The following is a 17,200-nucleotide window of genomic DNA, read 5'->3' as shown; positions in this document are numbered from 1 at the left end:
TCTTTAAAAATTTGCTTTCCGTCGCACCGACACAGACAGGTATTATGGCGACGATGGAATAGAAAAGGGCTAGGAGTGGAAAGGAAACTGCCCTAACGTTAATCGTGGTACAGCCCAAGCATTTGTCTGGTGTGAAAATGGGACACCACGGAAAACCATCTTCAGGGCTGTCGACAGTGGCCTGCCTGAATATTGGCGCGAAGTAGCTGGGGAGTTAGATAACCTTCTCCTTAAGCATGCCATTCCTCTGGTTCATAAATTTTCCGATACTACTGGTACGTAACAAACTGGTTCGTCATAGCATTCGAGCTATTCAATCGCTACCCTGAGGCACTGATTGGAATGAGCAGTGTGTATATTAAACGGAACAATGGCAGAGGAGTGTTCACGGCTGTCTGCGGCCTGGTCATTCCAGCACTGGAACTTTTGACTGTTAGATCGGCATCGTAGTACTGTTCGTTGAAAGTGAGAAAACGTGCGATTTTTCATTTGAGCGAGTATTTTATATAACATTCGAAACAAACTTTCAACGCATTAGGTCGTGTTACGTACATGTAGTACGTGTTGAAGAGATGTTAAGTACAGAACAAAAATGGCCAGCCGGACACCAGTGGGATCCGAACCCACAACCTCCCGATTTCGCGTCGGTTGCTCTACCAATTGAGCTATGGTGGCCTAGGCTATCTTTGTTCTGTTTGAAAGGATCTGAGCTACAGGTCTGGCGCTGCTGCTAGCACACTGGCGTTTAAGTCGCCCGTTGTGGGGCATGTCAATATAACATTGCTTTTATTCCCTACATTCCTACTGACGTTTTTGTAATGGCCTAAGTTAAGTAACTGTAGTTAGGAAAACCACAAAGACAGTCAGTCTTTCTTAGAATCCCGTAGCGAAGCACGGGTATATCAGCTAGTTTAACTTAAAGTTACTAATATAACAGCATTAAATAAATATTACAATAATATTAACAGAAATTCACTATGAAAATATTGCTATTCATTGACAGTATTAATCATAATGAATGTTTCTTTTTAGTTGCTTTACGTCACACCGACACAGATAGGTCTTACGGCGACGATGGGCAGGAAAGGGCTAGGAGTGGGAAGGAAGTAGCCGTGGCCTTAATTAATTAATTACCGGCAATTAATTATTACCTGGTGTGAAAGCGGGAAATCATGGAAAAGCCATCTTCAGGGCTGGCGACAGTGGGGTTTGAAACCACTATCTCCCGAATACTGTACACTGGCCGCACTTAAGCGACTGCAGCTACCGAGCTTGTTAATTAATTTTATTACCTGAACGTGTTTATGAAGGCTTTCGTAAGTTGAATAGAGTATTTCAGGAATCGGCCTGCCGACAATTCATGTAGGGCTTTGAGAGAGGTGACAAAGTTTTGTAGCTATTTCCAGTTGGAAGGAAATAGAGTTACATTAAGCTTTCTACGGGCTGGTAATGGGTCTCTTCAAAATAATCCTGACGCACAAGAAACCAACTGGAACAAATTTTTAAATTTCCCCGGTATGTCTCAAAATATGTCTGAATTCGTTTTTTATTTTTATTTTACAGCTAATACCTTTAACAGGCTTGCGAAAATGACTAGCTTTCCTCTCTTTGTAACCCATCCTTACGCACTCTCTTTCTGGTAAGCTAATTTCGTCCTCGATCAATTCCGTTTACAAAATCCTGAACACACAAAAGACACCTTTTCTTTCTTCAGATTTTCGAGAGAGTTTACACTCAAGAAACACGAATTCGTCTCTACACTATGCGCTTCATGACATATTGTGCTCTTTGAGTGGAAACAGCTGCTGTACTTTCTGTGACATAGTACAATGTTTGGACCAGCTTCTAGGCCTAGAGTGTGGGCCTTCGGATTTTAAGGTTGCGATTTCACACCCAGCAGAGGTAGTCATATTATTATTATTATTATTATTATTATTATTATTATTATTATTATTATTATTATTATTATTATTATTATTATTATTTCTTAATCCGTTTAACCGTCTTCCTCGGACTCAGCGAGGGATCCCAGCCCTACCTCCTCAAGGGCAGTGTCCTGGAGCATGGGAGTTTGGGTCGGGGGATATAACTGGGAAGGAAGACCAGTACCTCGCCCAGGCGGCCTCACCCACTATGATGACCAGGGGCCCGGTGTGGGGGATTGGAAGATTGGAAGGGATAGACAAGGAATAGGAAGAGGGAAGGAAGCGGCCGTGGCCTTAAGTTAGGCACCAACCCGGCATTTGCCTGGAGGAGAAGTGGGAAACTACTTCGAGGATGGCTGAGGTGGGAATCGAACTCGTAGCTACTCAGTTGACCTCCCGACGCTGAGTGGACTCCGTTCCAGCCCTCGTACCACTTTTCAAATTTCGTAGCAGAGCCGGGAAAGGAACCCGGTCCTCCGGGGGTGACAGCTAATAATAATAATAATAATAATAATAATAATAATAATAATAATAATAATAATAATAATAATAATAATAATAATAAGGTAGGTAAGGGTTATTCTGGCCGAAGGCAGGTCCGAACCTCCGCAGAGGTGTTCCTGAGCCGGAGTTTACGTGCGGTAGGGTGGCCAGTTCCTTTCCGCTCCTCCATTCCCTTACCCCCCACCAACAGCGCGTGGCAACCCATCCAACTCCTGACCACGCCCAATGTTGCTGAACTTCGGAGATCTCACGGGATCCGGTGTTTCAACACGGCTACGGCCGTTGGCAATAATAATAATAATAATAATAATAATAATAATAATAATAATAATAATAATAATAATAATAATAATAATAATATTGTTGTTGTTGTTGTTGTAGCGGAAGGTACATCTCAACTCCGCTCATTCAAAATAAGTGCCTTAATGAACTCCTCTATCGACCAAAATGTGAAATTGTTACTACATAAATTTGAGACTTTAATTAGAAAATGTCACTACCGAAGTATTTTTTTTTTTTTTTGCTACGGGCTTTACGTCGCACCGACACAGATAGGTCTTATGGCGACGATGGGATAGGAAAGGCCTAGGAGTTGGAAGGAAGCGGCCGTGGCCTTAATTACGGTACAGCCCCAGCATTTGCCTGGCGTGAAAATGGGAAACCACGGAAAACCATCTTCAGGGCTGCCGATAGTGGGATTCGAACCTACTATCTCCCGGATGCAAGCTCACAGCCGCGCGCCTCTACACGCACGGCCAACTCGCCCGGTGCCGAAGTATTAAGTAATTGTGTTATTCTGAACTTGCCTAAAAATGACTGGTTTTATTTGCTGTGTTTATAGGTTTTCTCAACTTTCATTTGTTTTTTAATGTAATTCTAGGTTTGCAACACTTCTGTCTCATGCCGCCAGTTTTGAATCTGGCCAATGAAAACTTTCTGTAATTAATTTTCAGCCTATCACAGGCATCTTGTTACCGAGCTCGATAGCTGCAGTCGCTTAAGTGCGGCCAGTATCCAGTAATCGGGAGATAGTGGGTTCGAGCCCCACTGTCGGCAGCCCTGAAGATGGTTTTCCGTGGTTTTCCATTTTCACTCCAGGCAAATCCTTCCAATTCCTAGGTGTTTCCTATTCCATCGTCGCCATAAGACCTATCTGTGTAGGTGCTACGTAAAGCAAATAGCAAAAAAAATAGGCATATTGTTCGGTTTTGAGTGGAACTTTTGGGTTCAACCAATAAAAAGGAGAGGGTGTGTACGGATTAGCCCAGAATCCTCTCGAACCTTTCCTGAGGGTATATAAGTTGCGCCTTTTCGAGTTTCCTTGTCTATAATAATAATAATAATAATAATAATAATTGTTCCGAGGTATCTGTGGAACAGCAGAGGTGAAAGAAGGTGCGGGGGTGAACAGGTCTCAGGCTACGAAATTAAAGTTAATTTAAAATTGAACAAGGTTATATTTTCTTTGCAAAATCAAGAAATAACAAGCATGGCAGGTACAGAGTAGCAAGGCAACAAAAGTACAATTACAGTATTTACAGGATTTGGGCTTCGAGCCCCGAACTCGCAATTCTTGAGCAATTAGCCCAGCTTTACCCCAAAACAAGTTTCAACAGAGGGGCAGAAAACCCCATTCATGCCCAGGAGCACTTGCTCCAAATTACACAGTAAAGCCTCCTCGAGGCACGCAGAACCAAATTTCAAAAAGAGCAAACCGCTCTCAACGTTCAAGCCCATAAAAGGCCACACCAAACTCCACCTTCAAGTTGTCCTCTAAGGACATAAACACAGGGGTAAAATACCCAACCTACTGAGGCCTATTAAGTGAGAAAAGGTTAATTACATGGCCTCTAAAATACCAATTTGAGAGGAGGCGATCTGCACTCCTAATACATTTTGTTTAAAACCTAATCTGGTTCTAGGCCGCTAATGCAAGGGCTAATCCCATACTAAAGAGGTGACTTTAGAATGAAACAATTTACATTACGTTAAGGAAGAAACGGTTGAGAAAAAAATAAGTTCACCTCAATGCAATATGAGTAGGAGCTCGAGAGGGTTAAGCACTCTCTATCCCAATATGCAGCTTAAGAGAGAATAGATACTAAGAGTCTTTACATTTTAGGGAAAGGTTACATGGTGGAAAAGCATCGGACCTGCCCCGAGAGTTATACTGCTGAGCTAGCAAGAAAAGAAGTTATTAAACGGCCATTACCTTGTGGTTGAACTGCTGCCCGAAGAAAGAGGCGCTTCCCGCCCCCTGCTATGTACTTTACACACCAAAAGATGTTACTGGAGTGGCCCGGAGACCCGAAAATCAGCAGTTTATATACTCTCGCGGAAAGTTCGAGGCGTTTCAGGAATGAGTACACCCGCCCACAATCATTTTATTGGCTAGGGTTAAGCAACATATTCCCTTTTGGGGAAGATACACCTGATTGGTCATAAATTAACTAAAGAAATTCGGGATTGGCTAAATTCAAAACAAGGGGAAAGAAAGGGTTAATATTGCCAACTTAAACCATGACTGCAAGAAATTTAACAAAGAACAAACTTATGAATTCAAATTTTCTCCAAAAAACAGTTCTTTCACTTCGCACTAGGGTGCACCATTGTAGTTCTTCAGTAGTGTCCTCTAGAAGAGAAAGTTCACACTTCTTACTACAGGCAAAACAAAAATGCATCGAAAACGGCCCAGTTCAGAAACTTCAAAATTTCCAAGTAGTGACATCTTCTGAGAAACTTGAAAATTAACACCTTAGATTAAGTTCGGACTTCCTCCAGAAGGGGAGTTTCAACTGGCGCAAAGTTTGAATTAGCGACGTGGAGGTGTACCGCCCGGTACAATAATAATAATAATAATAATAATAATAATAATAATAATAATAATAATAATAATAATAATAATTTCATGTGGCTATATCTAGCCGAGTGCAGCCCTTGTAAGGCAGACCTCCGATGAGGGTGGACGGCATCTGCCATGTGAAGGTAACTGCGTGTTATTGTGGTGGAGGATAGTGTTATGTGTGGTGTGTGAGTTGGGGGGATGTTGGGGACAGCACAAACACCCAGCCCCCAGGCCAATAGAATGAATCAATGAAGATTAAAATCCCCGACCCGGCCGGGAATCGAACCCGGGACCCTCTGAACCGAAGGCCAGTACGCTGACCATTCGGCCAACGAGTCGGATTCCTTGTCTATTGATCGTCGTCTCTCTGAGTATGTGTGTGTGTTAAGGCAGGAGGCGGAGCGCCTCATTCTTCGGCAGGCAGTACATCAGCCAGGTAATGGCCACATAAATTCAATCTCTTGCTCTTTCCGCATACTTATCTGAGGGTAAGGTCCAAATTTTTAACTATGTAACCGTTTTAATGTAAATTTCTTCCTTTTCATGCAAAATTTCATGAATACTTTAACTGTAAATCGGGGATAGAGAGTGAGTTACCCTCTAGAGCTCCCCTTCATCTTGGTTTGAGGTGACTTCGTTTTCGCAACTGTTCTCTCTTCCGTAATATATTAAAGTTATTTCCATGCGAGCCACCTCGGTAGCTTGGGACTAGCCCCAGTTTCATCGGCCGAGAGCCCTGTAGGTTTTTAATATTTCATTATCTGGGAGCGCAGTGTACGCCTCCATTCAGGTTGTGTTCGGGCCGTTTATTTAACCTGTTCTTTTTCCGCAAAGGCCCAGTAGGTTGGGTACTAGATACCCCCGTGTAAAACTATTTCCATTTGTAATTCTTGCCTTATGAGGCCAGAGAGTGTAAGATTGTGATGTGATGTTGCTTTGAGCAGGCTGTAAGAAATCGAGAGCATGTAAGCTCTTTTCAAAGTTTTGTAATAGTGAAGGGTGCCTCTGGAAGACTAGATATTATAATTTTGGGAGCAAGTGCTCTTGAATTAGGGAATATCTGCCCTTGCCTAAATTGTTCCTCATTTGTGAATTTCGTAAACTTGAGCTCGTAGCTCAGAAATTGTAAATCGATGGCTTGAAGCCCAAAATTGTTAAATTCCCTGTTCTGGGGTGTTCCACCCTTGTTTGGCATTATCATTGTTATTTTCACCCAGTGAAAATTTGTTAAGTTTGTTGTCCTGAAGAAATACAACCTTCAGTTCAAGTTTTGAATTAATTTTGGTATTGTAGATAGACCCATTCACCCCAGCACCTTCTTTCGCCTCTCTGCGATCCACCAAATCACGGTAACAATTATTATTATTATTATTAATGTTATTATTATTATTATTATTATTATTATTATTTCTATATTTATTTATGTGTGTATTTATTTATTTATTTATTCATTCACTAGGCTCATCGATGACTACGTTAAGTCTTATTACATTTAGCAGCGAACTTTGCTTTCTTTCGAACCCAGAATTCCCTCATCACTCATTCGTTCTAAGTGGGCCTGCTTGCGTTCCTCTGTCCATGGGACACCGTGTCTTCTTTTCGGTTGTTCGTCTTGGTTTATCCCGTTCGTCACTATCTTTTTTTCGGAAATTACCTCTATCAAAGGCATCTTCCGATCTGATCTGTAGAACTTGAAAGTATTCTCTGGCGTTTCTAATCCCCGTGGTTTTAGGTTTGGAATCAAATAGGTGAAACATATATTTGGTCAACCTGTTTCCGTCCATTCGTATGAAGTGACCGTAAAGTCGTGCCCGTCTTTTGTGGATCGTGTCTGTAATTTTGTCTATTTTGTTATAGACTTCCTTGGTTAGACTTCCTGTAGTTGGATCCCATGATTCCCCTAATTATTCTGCGCTCCTTTTTCTCCAGTTCTCCGAGGAATCCTTTATTGGTATTTAGGAATAGGGTTTCGCATTCATACAACACTACTGACTTCAGAACCGTTTCATAGTGACATTTCTTAGTATTTTGGGAAAGGCATTTTTTGTTGTAGATCGTGCGTGACGTTTGGTAGGCTATTATTATTATTATTATTATTATTATTATTATTATTATTATTATTATTATTATTATTATTATTATTATTATTATTATTATTGACCTGGGAAGAGTCATTTTGACTCTGGCAAATGGGAGTGAGATGCGTCGTTGCAATCCATCTAGCAACAATAACATAAGGACTCGGCAAGTTTGAGTTCTCTAGCCTCTCTCACTTCAACTCCAAGCACATAACCTACAAGAGGTGCCCTCGTTAAGCCGAGCAACCCAGTGGAAGGTTTGGGTACCCAACCCCAGCGGGAAACTGGGTCGGTGGGCTGATCAGTGCTGATGAATGACATTAAGGTTAATACATTCTCCTGAAGTAAAATATTCCCACAATCGTATCTCTAGGTGGGAGCAGCTTTGATGTCTCAGAAACAAAGATCTATTACAAAGAAACCTCAAATACCCAATGTCTGTACCTATAACTGTCGCTCATTGCTAGGTAATGACAGACTAGAAGGGATCAAGAAGAACTTGAGAAGATCAACTGGTGTATTGTTGGCCTAAGTGAAATACGTCGGAAAGGAGAAGACTGTCTCCTCTTAAAATCTGGCAATGTGTTTTATTTCTGTGGCGAGCCGGAAGTAAAACTGAATGGAGTTGGATTTTTAGTAAGCAGAAACATCACCGACAAGATATCGGTATTAGGAGTATCCAGCAGAATTGCTCGACTGGTTCTGAATGTGTCGAAAAGGTACAAAGTGCAGATTGTACAAGTTTATGCTTCCACTTCAAGCCATTCAGATGAAGGAGTTGAGTCCTTTTATGAGAGTCTTGAAAAAATCTGTGAAAAATAACGTGATTGTCATTCGTGGTTTTAATGCAAAAGTCGAACTGATCGGGACACAATAGAATATTCTGAGCTATGCAAGACCTTAAGAAGAGAAATAAATGCTGATGTACAGAAGTTATAAATGACGAAACCTTAAGAAGTGTAGAGAACAAGACAAGTTTAAAGGCTGCTAAACGTAAGCTCACAATGAGTAAAAAGCATATAATAGCAATTGATGGAGACAATGGTTGAATTACTGAAAAGAAGAAGATTTTGAATTTTATTACAGACTTCTATAGCAATCTGTATATTAAAATAAAGGAAACTTCGATGGCATCTGACCTAAAAAAGTGTAACTAAATTTCCAGATATACTTCCCTCGGAAGTCAGATGTGCTATAGAAAACATGAAGAAAGGAACTGTTGCCGGTAATTATTACCTCTCTGTTGATATTATGAAGCGTACAGATGATGAAACAGCAAACCACTTGGCTAAAATCTTCACTTCTTGTTTACACAATGCTTCAATTCCAGCATCATGGAATAAAGCAAAGATATTATTGCTGCATAGAAAAGGAAGTATTCACAATATCCCAAACTATCGCCCTATACGCTTGCTCTCTGTTTTGTACAAACATTTTATGAAGATCTTGTTTTACAGAAGCAGCTCTACCCTTGACTCAGACCAGACGGTTGAACAAGCAGGATTTCGCAGCAGCTTTAGCACAATGGATCACATTTTGGCTCTGCGAGAACTAGCGGAGCAAATGAATACCAGATACCTCTGTGCATAGCCTTTGTCGATTCTGAAAAGGCATTTGATTCAATCAGCCATTCAGCTATCTTACAAGCCTTAGATAAGCAGGGCGTTGAAGTGGCTTATATCAGAGTTTTCAATAACATCTACAAGACCTTTTCAGCCTTTGTTAATATCGGTGAAGCAACTTCAGAATTCCCAATCGAAAGAGGTATTAAACAGGGTGATCCAATCTCTCCAAAGCTGTTCTCAACTGTTGTGGAGATGGTAATATCGAAGTTAAATTGGGAGGGAAAGAGTATAAGGATCAATGGCAGAAGGCTTAACAACTTGAGATTTGCTGATGACATCGCATTACTGGCAAACGGCAATGACGAACTTCAGACATTAGTTACTGATCTTGCCATGGAATGTGAGTCAGTTAACTTGAAGATGAACCTTTCCGAAACAAAAGTCATGTCCAACAAGTGGGTCACAGCAGGAAATGTGAACATCAACAACACACCGTTAGAGAAGGTCAGTGAATATATCTATCGGGTCAGTTGATGAATATGAACGGTGATATAAGACCAGGAAATTTTCGACGCATTAAGCTAGGATGGCAGGAGTATAGAAGAAACTCAACTGTCTTCAGATCAAATATGCCAGTAAATCTGAAGAAAATAGTTTATGATCAGTGCATTCTACCTGTGCTGACTTATGGCTGTGAGACCTGGGCACTGAATGAATTTACGAAATGGAAACTTAGGACAGCGTAGAGAGGCATGGAAAGGTCAATGCTGGGTTTTAAAGGAAAGGTAAGAAGAGAGCAGATGACAACAGATCAGTCACTAAAGTTAATGACATTCTTGAGAGAACAGCCACCTTTAAAGTGCAATGGGCTGGACATATTGCTCGAAGGGATGATGAGAGATGGACGAAGCTAGTGTTAAAATAGAGTTCAAGAGATCATCAGAGGCCTACAGGAAGACCGCCAGATAGATGGGACAAAGACCTGGCAGAGAACTGCTCAAGACCGTTCAACCTGGAGAGTTCTGCTAAACATTTGCCTGATTTCACGACTTAAAGAGGCCGCATCATGTAATGATAGAATTGGATGATGATGGTGATTATTATTATTATTATTATTATTATTATTATTATTATTATTATTATTATTATTATGTAAACGTAGCTCAAGACTCCGAAAGCGCAAGAAATTTTTAAAGCGATGGGAAAAGGAATAGGTTGGTACAAACTAGGAGGAAACACTGACAACTATGCTAGCAATAAAGCTCAATTGAAACATATTTTCTGGCTCTTATTATAGCCGTGACGTGTAAGAACACACACATTACGTTATAAGCAGCTCCAAAATGAAATTTCTCAGTGAAGTTAGACCACCATCAGTAGAAGTTATTGAATGTCGGATCTCGCTTAGCAAACTGATCATTTTCATCATACACTGATCAGCCAGAACATTATGACCACCTATCTAATAGCCGGTATTTCCACCTTGTCCCCTTTTTCTACCATCAAGGTAATCTGCCCTAGACTAGTCGGTGGCTCCCAGGCGTGCTCAGTTCGAACAGCTCAAACTATAATTTAAAATTACACCCCGCATTTCATGGAGAACATATATCTAATATGGACGAGACGAGGTCAGCTAATAGCTATAAATGATGCAAGTGGATTCACGACGTTAGTTTTGATGAAAAGATGTTTATTAAAATAAACAAGAAAAAATGGAAATAGACCACTCAAATCATAGTGTGACAAAAAAATTACATGATACAGAGGTTGTCTCAGTCTTTCATAGAGTTCATCTTAAGGAAATATATATTAACAAATAAGCAAACGTACGTCGACACGCGTACTTAACATTTACAGAAGACACAGGTTATAAACTTCAACACTTCTTAAGAGACGATTTGGCTAGCCTGCCCGCACCACGCGCTTGGCTGGTTTGTTAATTCACATGCACACTTCATATTGCATTGGGGGTCTCTAATGTTAAAAGAGAAAAGTATTTTAATGCGCATCGGAGTGAAAATAACTAATCTAACTGTACGCATAAAAATACGCTGAGTGGTAGAACCACCCCGATAACGAATATCCACATGAACAAAAATCAGCTGTGGATCGGAGCTACACACAATAAAAATAACAAATGGCAAAATATACACAAATCAAAGAGCAAGAACATGTTGTCATATATTCCCTGGCATCACTAAGACAAGCATGCCGCTTTCAGGTAAAACTCTTAATCACATAGCCTCTATGGAAAATATTAATGAAATAAATTTTACACTTTGAGCAATCACTTCCTATTCAACGGAGGTTCCTGAAATAGATACATGACGCAAAACCAATCAAAATGCCTGGCACAAAATTCAAGAAAATAAACAGAGTAGGGTTTGACTTTCATCACATAACTTAACGTTGGTCTCTGAGAAAGATGCCATGACACAAATAATCCTCAGCGCGGTCATTTCACAAAGGACCAGTCAAAATCTAAGCGTCGCGCTATAAACGTCTCGTCCACAGCATCAACCATAGTGACATGGACAAAATACCAATAAAATCAACAAAATAGGCCATTATACAAAAGTATCCTCGGTAGAAACACAAATCATCCTCGCCTACCACGAGGCCGAATGACTCAAAACGGAGATTTTGTCTTTCCAAAAACCGCAGCAAATACCAACACATGCTGCTCACAAGTCTACCCCAGGCAAGTTACTCAAACATGAAAATGAATGCCTTTAAGAATGAGGGATGCGACCCTTACACATCATCACACAATAAATCATATATTCTAACGTTTCCAAATCTATCTGTTTTCCTAGCCTTTTCTTAAATGATTGCAAAGAAATTGGAAATTTATTGAACATCTCCCTTGGTAAGTTATTCCAATCCCTAACTCCCCTTCCTATAAACGAATATTTGCCCCAATTTGTCCTCTTGAATTCCAACTTTATCTTCATATTGTGATCTTTCCTACTTTTAAAGACACCATCCAAACTTATTCGTCTACTGATGTTCTCCCACGCCATCTCTCCACTGACAGCTCGGCAGGAGTATAGAAGAAACTCAGCTGTCTTCAGATCAAATATGCCAGTAAATCTGAAGAAAATAGTTTATGATCAGTGCATTCTACCTGTGCTGACTTATGGCTGTGAGACCTGGGCACTGAATGAATTTACGAAATGGAAACTTAGGACAGCGCAGAGAGACATGGAAAGGTCAATGCTGGGTTTTACAAGGGAAGGTAAGAAGAAAGCAGATGGCATCAGATCAGTCACTAAAGTTAATGACATTCTTGAGAGTACAGTCGCTTTAAAATGGCAATGGGCTGGACATATTGCTCGAAGTGATGATGACAGATGGGCGAAGCTAGTGTTAGAATGGAGTCCAAGAGATCATCAGAGGCCTACAGGAAGACCGCCAGATAGATGGGACAAAGACCTGGCAGAGAACTGCTCATCCTCACCTACCACACGGCCGAATGACTCAAAAACGGAGATGGAGATTTAGTCTCCCAAAACCGCAGCAAATACCAACAATATCAGGCGTCCAACCCGTAACACACGCTGTTCACAAGTCTACCCCAGGCAAGTTACTCAAACATGAAAATGCAGGCCTTTAAGAATGAGGGATGCGTCCCCTTACACATCATCACAAAATAAATCATATATTCTAAAGTTTCCAAATCTGATACAAATATAAATGACGTCGTCTTACTTTCGCAATCAAAAACTACCGCGCTGGTTACATACAAGAGCACTCACGCTCGTTAAGTTAAACTTTAAATAAAATGACCAACTCTGCTATATTACAATAACTTGAAGAGTGAGAAATTACCACCATAGACATAATTCATGTTTGAAAATCTGGAAGTTACTGAAATAGCTTACACTTTAAACTCGAGAAAATCGCATTATTATTATTAATAATATCAAGATTTAAATAAATCTGATTCTAATATTCGGAACTTGAAATACGAAACCGCGATCGAGGAAGCTGTGAACCAATCACAAATTCACACCAACAATGACAACGAGCTTTTGACGCCACAAAGTACACTCATATTTACATTTAAATTATCATGAAGATGACGCTAACCATGGTCGTGGATCAAAGCTCCATCAACACACACACACACACACACACACACACACACACACACACACACACACACACACACACACACACACACACACACACACACTCTCTCTCTCTCTCTCTCTCTCTCTCTCTCTCTCTCTTTTTCTCTCTCTTCATGCAATAAATCTGATAAACGTGACAGCATGTTGTCGTGCACTTTGAAATCCGTTATATAATGAATCCAGTCTTTCCTGACTTTACGTCTCTTTTACATTTACATTTACATTTAAGCCCCGAGACGTTAATTGGGTCTCAAAGACAAACAAATTAAGAAACACGACTAAAAGCAAGAATCTGACTTATAGAAAATGACATTAACCCCTCAGCTATAGAATCACTGCAAAAGAAACAGACAAGCTGTGACTTCATGCAATCGGGCCACATGTACTTTACAGTTATTTACATTTAAATATACAAGTTTCCCTACACTTTACTGAGATAGGACGTATTCCTCCCAACCAACAGCTAAACCTAATAAAATTAAATAATAAACCGTAACCTATCTACTCTGCTACATTAAAACACGTGCACAAGTACATTATGACATTGCAAATCTAATACTCATGTTGAGTCGATTCCGCCGCCTGCTTTCGGTCAGCCGGCTCCCATTCTGTGATGTCTTCAAACTGAAACTCGTGCAGTCCGTGTATCTCCATACTGGCGTAGAAATCACGTCCCCGATGTCTTGCTGCATCTGCTGGTTCGGAACTTGACTACAACGTTTCGTTCATTCACGGTATTACAACGCGGTCAATGCAACCTGCCAGTTACTATGTACAACACTGGGTCGTAGCTTCCCCGTGACCGTGAAAACCAGTTCTTATTCAGCCGCGCGACGACTCACTGCTTATTTAACACGGTAACTATGTCAATTTTCCCTCTCACTCCGCACTTCACCCGTATTATGTCACAACTCTACACATGGTCACAGTGCACCATGCTGGACTAGAAACTATGCTATCTATCAGGCGTTCGTGTCCTAGGAAAATCTACCTTACTCCACCCAGCTATCAAGTTGAAATAGGCCGGCAACTATACGTGTAAATGTTCATATCGAATTGTATTTTCAGCCTAAATTTCACAGGCACAAAAATGTCGAATTTATCAGAATTCATTTCCACCCAGAAATATTAGTGCGTAATGACCAAGTTGTTATCTCGGCATTTTTCTTACAGCCTCAATGCCTACAAAATAATTAGCTCACCCACTCCCATCGGCATGACGAAGAAGGAATCGGGATTCATCAGACACTGCAACGCTCTGCCATTGCGCCAATGTCAAGTGACGATGGTCACGTGCCCATTTCAGTCGTAGTTGCCGATGTCGTGGTGCGAACATTGGCACATGCATGAGTCGCCGGCTCCGGAGGTTCATTCTTAGGAGTATTTGGTGCACTGTGCGTTCAGACACACTTTTACTCTGCCCAGCATTAAAGTCTGATGTTAGTTCCACCACAGTTCCCCGCCTGCACTGTTTTACCAGTCTGCCCAGCCTACGAGGTCCGACATCTGTAATGAGAGATGGCCGCCCGATCCCTTGACGTTTGGACGTGGTTTCACCTTGGTTTCGCCACTTGTTTAAGACACTCGCCACAGCAATCCTTGAAGATCCGACAGGTTGAGCAGTTTCCGAAATATTCATGCCGAGCCTCCGGGCCATCACAACCTGCCCTCGGTCAAACTCAGATAGATCGCGCGCCTTCCCCATTCTACACACGGACAGCACGCTCACTGATACTACATGCACCGTCCGTGTGTCTGACTAGCAGTCATTCCTCGTCAGGTGACGCTGTTATCGCCTGGACGGGTTTATATTGTTAGTAGGTAGGTGGTCATAATGTTCTGGCCGATCAGTGTACTTTCATCTTCCTTATAGACTGTTACGGCTTTCAGCGTTCAGTCTGCAAGCCTGAATTAATTAATTATGACCCTTTACAATCATCCATTTGCAATTAGCTCTGTGGGCAGCTGTCAGCAGAGAGATGACGTGGAGCGCCAATATTAGGTGAATAAACTTGAGTGGAGTTTCTTTTTTAAATTTTGTTTTACGTCGCACCAGCGCAGATAGGTCGATGGTGACGATGGGTTATGAAAGAGGTAGGTGTGGCAAGGAAGCGACCGTGGCCTTACTTAAGGTACAGACCCAGCATTTGCCTAGTGTGAAAATGGAAACCACGGAAAACCATCTTCGGGGCTGCCGATAGTGGGGTTTGAACCCACAATCTTCCGAATGCAAGCCCACAGCTATGCGACCCTAACTTCACGGCCACTTGCTCGGTGAGTGGAGTTCTTAAACGTAGGAAGTATCATAATATGAAGATTGGAATTCAAGGGGGAAACATGGAGGAAATATTTATTTATGGGAAGAGGAGTTAGGGATTGGAATAACTAAATTGTAAAATTCCAAGTTCTTTGATATAATTTAAGGAAAGTCTAGATAAACAGCTGATAGGGATGCAGATCAATGGTGACTGATGATGATGATGATGTTTATACCAGCAAACATTCTAGCTACTTTCATGTGAGTTACTTCCAATTTACGAATAAAATACCCTGAGTCCACCCATTTTTCACTTCCGTACAGAAAAATACAAAGCTGGTCTGAAAGCAGGCATATGTGATGGTATTTTCGTCCGAGAGCTTACTTCTTTCATACAATATAATAATAACAATATGTTTTATTTATCCTGGCAAAGTTAGGGATGTACTCCCTTTCTTACACTTAACCAGTCTTAACCTAGAACACTTAACAATAACTACTGATGACAATATGATAATATTAACAATAATAACAATAATAGTATACGGTTGATCGTAACTGCGAGCTCACTTCGTAAACTTTGTTGCATATTGTTTCAATTTCACCTTGTATAATATCATCTAGTAAGAATGTAAATCCTAAGTACTTGAAGTGATCATTTTGTTCCAGTTTTTATTCAGAATAAAACGAAATGAATGTTTGCTCTTCTGGAAAATGAGGAAAGTGCTGCACTGTCATGCGGAAACATCATTTAAGTGTAGCCTATAGAGAATTATTCACGGGTAATTTCATCGATTCAAGGCGAAACATTTCAACTTAAGGGACACGGATCATCCTAAAAAAACTTCCTGTAGCAAACGATGTTTTCATAGCGGATCACATAAAACTCTGCAGCTCAGAAATAAATAGAGCCTGCGAGAACTAAACTGTTTGGATCGGTATTCTGTCTGCAAAATATTCCTTAATACTAGAAATGCAGAAAAGCAAGAGGAAGAGGTCTCCAAGTGAAAGGTGACTGAAAATGTAAAATGAATATTGCTTTAGATAAAACTAAACAAACCCCTTTTTATATGTATGAAATACAGTGAAGCGGTGACAAAGCTTACTCTGTTCAGAACAGCTATGAACAAACAACAGATCATGCTACTGATCGCCAACGTTCTGCGAGGACATGGCACATGAAGAAGAAGAAGAAGGAACAATAATAATACGCATTTTTTCTCTCAGATCCTTGCACATCTTATTAAAAACCTTTAATATTTACCCCAATAAATTGCGTTCAAATTCTACCTTATCCGTGGAATATTTTCAATTCATTTTCAGAAATGCTTCTTTGTGTGGCATTTCACCATTTACTTAGTTGTTTCGTGAAGTATTGGTCCCGTTCCCTTTCTCTCACACTCACATCCATAGTTCTGGAAAGTTTTCTTCTCAGTTTCATGTTGTACTTGGTGTATTGATGTGCCTCTGTGATTAAAACGAGTGTTAAACGAAAAGCATTTTCATTATCAGATATCATATATCTTAAGGAAGCATAATGAAAATACTGTTTTTAATCGGAAACAACTCGCTGATTCATCGGGCATCCCATCGTCAACATTATAAACAACAATAAAGATTCGATCACTTCAAAGGGCACTAGGAAAGTTTTGCAATGTGAGTGAACGCTTCAGACTTTTTCAAAATAATTTCCACCACACTCAATACACTTCTCCATACGTAGAAACCAGTCACTGAACCAACTTTGCCACTTTTCTTAGGTTACATTTTCACACTCTTGATCCCATGCTGCCAGAAGCTCCTAGTCGGATGCAAAACGCCGCCCTTTCAGCTTCATCTTCACTTCTGGGAAGAGTGTGAAGTCACATGAGACAAGATCAGGACTGTATG

Source organism: Anabrus simplex, chromosome 5 (genome assembly GCF_040414725.1).
Source record: "Anabrus simplex isolate iqAnaSimp1 chromosome 5, ASM4041472v1, whole genome shotgun sequence".
In the NCBI taxonomy this organism is placed as follows: Eukaryota; Metazoa; Arthropoda; class Insecta; order Orthoptera; family Tettigoniidae; genus Anabrus; species Anabrus simplex.
The sequence above is the reverse complement of the archived record's forward strand: the minus strand, read 5'-3'. Positions refer to the sequence as shown.